Source organism: Pecten maximus, chromosome 6, assembly GCF_902652985.1.
Source record: "Pecten maximus chromosome 6, xPecMax1.1, whole genome shotgun sequence".
NCBI lineage: Eukaryota > Metazoa > Mollusca > Bivalvia > Pectinida > Pectinidae > Pecten > Pecten maximus.
Genome location: NC_047020.1, coordinates 25,649,743 through 25,655,759, shown reverse-complemented (window position 1 = coordinate 25,655,759; position 6,017 = coordinate 25,649,743).

The window sequence follows — 6,017 nt, the reverse complement described above, 5'->3', positions numbered from 1 at the left end:
TTTGTGATTTATTTAAGCATTGATGTCATTTTTTTAGTTTCATCGGGGTATGAAACAAATTGTGTTTGCAAACTTCTGTAAGAATCCGCTACGCGGATTGTGTTTGCAAACTTCTGTAAGAATCCGCTACGCGGATTCATACAGTTTGCAAACAAAATTTGTTTCATACCCCGATGAAACTAAAAAAATGACATCAATGCTTAAATAAATCACAAATATTATGTGAAAATTACAAGGACTTCTGAATGACGCATATTCTTCCTTATTTCCACAATGTCACTCCCACTTCAATGACCTCCATTAGGAACACTTTATCGGCGAGAGTTTTGCCAGTGGAAAGGCCCGTATATATCCGCTATATCATCATGCATTTAACAATCATTGGTGATGAGATTGTTGTAGTACAGCAACAAATCGCAATCACAATCAAAATTTCAATAGGATACTAGTCCATATCAATGGGCCTGTGGCAGCTAAAATAATACATTGACTAATTGTCATATCTATAATGATCAGAATAACGCATGGGTCGGTTTTCAGATTTTAACGTGCACCATTAAAAGTATAGGAATGTCAATACATGTTACCACTTCATGGTTTTTAAACACCCACACCCAATCCATAAATAATTCACATATACAGACCATTTGTTTGAGAATTGTAGTCAAGTTTGTGTTAATATTGTGCCAATTGAACATATGATTTTGTAGCTTTTGATGTTCGGATGTCAACACATATCTTGTTATAAAACAATTACCGCCTGCAATCATCCATTTAACTGTCACAGATTCAAAATATATAGCAGTTCACGGGATTACCTAAGTAATGTAATTGTCAAACATTGTTTCGAGCATATAACTCACCGTCAGCGTCTATTTTTACACTCTATTAGAATTACATAATGATTCAATTTAGTACTATGGTACGCCATAGGGGTCTAATTAGCTCACCTGGTCCGAAGGACCAAGGTTAGCTTATGCCATATCGTGGCGTCCTGTGTCCGGCGTCCCCTGGGAGCCGGAGGGGCTGGGTCAAAAGGGGTCAATCTGGCTTTATTGATGTTAATGACTTCTTCTCTTGAACTTAACAATGGATATCACTCATATTTGTCTGGTAGTGTCACTATGGGTAGGGGATTCAAAATTGTACATATGGTGGGGCTGACCTCCTGGGGGCCGGAGGGGCGGGGCCAAAAGGGGTCAATTTGGCTAAATTGATATGAACAGCTTCTTCTTGTGAAGTAATGAATACCATATTTGACTGGTAGCATTCCTAGGGGGTGGGGATTAGGGAAACTATATTTGGTCCAGCTGACCCCCAGGAGGCTGAGGTTTTGGTCAATTTGGCTAAAGATATATAAATGTACATTAACTTCCCCTATCGTATGAGTACCTTAGCAACAAGGGCACTAATTGTTGTCAGCTATATACCTATTTATACGAAAATAAAAATCGATTGCGTTTAAATTGGAATTGATTAAACTGCATTCTACCACAATACCCTGTGTTATTCAACTCTCAGACCATCAGTTAATTATTACAGCTGTTGATTAACAATCTGTTTATACCACACGTGGTATAAACTCTGTACGCATTTTGATTGGCTAACACGGTGAACTTTGACCCAAGCTGCAATTGTTATTGACGTCATCAATAATCTAATGACGTCACATCACCGGGTCCCGGACGTCACCGGCACACTTTATTTGCATATGCGAAATTATACTTGGCCACGTTTCCCTTTGATTCAAGCCGATATTATTGTGGTAGAAACAGGTCACACGACTCGAAATTGTTGGATATAGTATTTATTTCACACTCGTAAGTTATTTTTTAAAAGTTGCAAAAAACACTCGCTAAAGCTCGTGTCTTTTGTAACTTTAAAAAAAAACTAAAAGTACAACCGAAAGCAAGATCTATGCTGAGTGTCTACACGCAGGTACTGTAAAAACGAATGATATTAATTGATATGTCCATTATAGTGTATAATATAATTATACAATATATAGTATTTGATTTTCTCGTTGTATTAGGCCTATATGATGTCATTATGTATTTTTATCATTATATGTCTAGCTTCAACATTATATTATATGCTTCGTTCGTTAAATGATTAAGTGTATTCGTTAAATTATTCGATAATGTATCGTTATACTATAATATCATCATATTATATTGGCGAACTTCATTATATAATTGCAGCATGCCATTCTATTATTGTACAACTTCATTATATGATAGATGCCACTCTGACAAGAATTCGAATAGACGCTACCGCTTTTTCTGACGGGTCATTCAAATATCTACCCAGATTTGTCTTCCTTACACTCTTGATTGTAAAAGACGACAACAAAGAGAAGATATCGCGTCCATTCGTCCGAAATGAGGGCAGTTCGAATTCGTAACAGAAAGCGTCGGTATCACGGAAACGCAGTAATTTACAGTAATATAATGAAGCTATGCAATTATATGATTAAGTGTTAATATTAAAACAACTCTCTGTCAATAACCAATAGTTAATAGATTATCATATTAGGCCAGTAGAATAGTATAATGATTGATAACATTGACTTTGTTCGAATGAATGGCCTAGCTTGACCAATGGTGACATGGTTCAAATGTATAACATTCTCCAAACACCTTCTTTCCTGTAATCAGGTGGAGAGGTTCATGGTGTTGAGCTAGTACAGTATCACGCCAGAATGAAGCAATTACCTAAATCAGTTCTGATAATCACACGAATTAAGTCCTTTGATTAAGTTATCTCTTCATTAGCTGTAAAGCAGGTGAGCGATACAGGCCAAGTGGCCCTTTTGTTTTATCAAAAGATGATTTGGAAACATATATTATATACATAAATGTTGATAATTACAACTATGAACATGCGTTAGATATTAAGACACTATCTTAAACAAATACGAATACATATTTTAATTTCAATAAATATATTAAGTAAGAGTTGTATTAACAAGTCCTTTTTCTCATTTTCATAATTGAACAGTGATGTCTAGTCGTTGTCATTTTAGTGTAACTGGGCGGGCGTCATTGTTACTGTGTTCGGGTATGGCACTTTTCGTGGTAGCATGTTAAAGATACCGAAATTCTTTGTCAAGACAGCATAATAAACTGCATTAAATGATTAAGATGTATGATTCTATGGTCTTTTAAAAAATGCGTTCATTATCTATTTGGGTTATACCAGTTAAGTGATTATACAATATCTCTATGTTTATGACAAACTTTCTGTCTATGACATTTTCCGTTATAGGTTTGAATTTGTTATACCTAAATGCATTGTCTGAAGTACAGCTGAACAGTTTACTGATTCAACAGAGGCTACAGAGCAATATATTGATTCATACATAAACAAACAATCCCAATCCAGGTTTATGCCTGCAATTGGATTTTTATGTTTCAGTACCAGCATTTAAAAAGAAAACGTCTTTGAAGTTTTAAGAAATAGAAAGACCATTTTCCTGTCATGGATACATCATATTGTTTGCAGCAGGTCCGTTAAAACATATTTATCACATTTTTAATCAGTGTTGCATTCGAATTTGGATAAGTTAGTCTGTCTATACAGCATAATATAGTAAATATGAAATAGCGTTAGCATCTATAACCTCATATCCGCCTCACTAGTTCCATTTCCACACGTTTGATTTATCAACGAAGACAACATAATACCGACATTAACTGTAACTTAAAATCCATAAAACGGCGGCAATCTACGATACTTATGCGTGGTGACCCTTACAAAAGTACACGGATAATAAGACCAGAGGTTCCGGAAGTGTTATGAGACCAGGTGTTCCGGAAGTGTAAGCGTCATCCAAGACAATGAAAACATACAAATCTACATCAAAACTAGGTTAGGTCATATTCTCAAATGAGAACTATTGTGTTAACTATGGACCATTAAGCATATCAAAACTTCAAACACATCTGGCTTCATAGCATTCAAGGGAATAGTATATTAACAACTGAAATAGCGATTGTCAACCATAAAATTTTCTCATTGTCCTAATCAACCTACATCTCTAGAATACTTGTTAGTTGACATATGTCTAGAATTCGTGATAATAGATACAAATTCTAAAATATAGAATTAACTGCCAAAAAGTACACGTCGTAGATTAATGTTTTTTTATCAAACCAGAGAATAATTGCAATTAAATGCCACGTCCAAACGCTTCAGGGCAATCAATATCAGATAATGTCTGCTCTACTTGCTTTTTGGTTGCTGGTGTACTCTAGATTCATATGTACAGATATTGTTCTTGTTACCTGAAGGTCACGTTTCATTTCATTTGAACAATGAAAATTATTAAATTAAACGAATTAAGGGGCTTTGCACCTCTCCATTGATATTCGGAGTTTTTTGGTCGCCTTCCTGGGTGTCAACACTTTAGGTCCTCGGCATAACTGACGAATCAAATAAGGACGAAACAACTTTATGATGTAATATATGAAGTTTAAATAATTTGGGGTCAACAGTATCATGCTCCCTATTAATATATGATGTGTAACGTTTGACCAATCCTTTTATGTCTTTCATACAGTTGTTATACTTTGTAAATTTCACTAAGAATGTTCATGACCCTTCGTCGTTGGTCTTCGACGACATGTTAATTGGAAATTGATTTTTTTTATCACTTACGCATTGCCGCATATTTTTCCATTACAATCCTGTAGGCGCTGTAGGTAGTTTATTCGATAGCTTCAAACACACTATTAATCGCAGGAATAACAACACAGAGGCGCGGAGACAGTGCGTTGCTTTGTTACTGAAGTTACAGCTATGGTCATTTTAGTGGTTGTTAAGTTCTTCTTGTTATTTTTAAGTAATGTGACTGGACAACAGATGGGCATACAATTGTCCGGACGACTGGAAGGGTCAGTTTATTTGACAATATCATCTTTGGGACAAATCCAGTGCGGAAAGCAATGTGTAGTCAGGACAAAATGCTTGTCCGTCAACTACCAACGCCACTCTCTAACTTGTCAATTCAATACCAACAGTGATAAAACTAGCCTGATACAGGACTACACTTGGATTTACCTGGACAAATCTGACCTATTACAGGTACATTTATACAGATATTAATATTTACTAAGCGTTCAATCTAATATTCTTAATGAACATAACATAAGTCTTTTGAAATTTATTCAGATTGTTTTAGCTAATTTCTGACAATTTTATTTTCAATTTCTGTCAACAATTTCAACTATGTATTACAACAGCATTGCATGAATACCATACCTATATTTTCATCGAAATTTTGTTCATGTCATAATTTGAGATTGGTGGTGCGGTGCTCAATACTTTCGGTCCGCTCATCTCTTTACATTTTTCCCTTTCGGTCCATTAAATATTTCAAATACATATTGTATAAATGTTTCAATAGTTAAACATCTCATAAACGATAGGTGAATGTCGATATATTGACATTCAACAACGAATAAATACAATTGCTGACCTATTTATTATTTAAAGATGTTTACATTATTAAAATATATGGTTGGTATATAGAAAAGGCTATTGCCGCGATCGGTGAAACTTTTTATAACAACACCGATATTTTATACGCAAAACGTTCCCCAGTCATTTTCCAAAATTATTTAACTAATTATGTACATTTTGGTTTGGTTTGGTTTTATTTGTTTAACGTTCTATCAATAGCTAAAGTCATTTACGGACGGCCTCCCGTGCGTGCGATATGCATGCCTGTTGTAAGTGCGTATATGTGTTTTTGGAGGCTGTGGTATGCTTGTGTAAAGTCTCCTTGTGATAAGTCGATTTATAGTGCTACCTCACTGAAGCATACTGCCGAAGGCACCCAGCAGGATACCCCACCCAGTCACATTATACTGACAACAGGCGAACCAGTCGTCCAACTCCTAATATGCTGAGCGCTAAGCAGGAGCAGCAACTACCATTTTTAAAGACTCGGGTATGTCTCGGCCAGAGGACAGAATCCATAGCCTTCATCACAGGGGCGAACGAAAAAACAATGT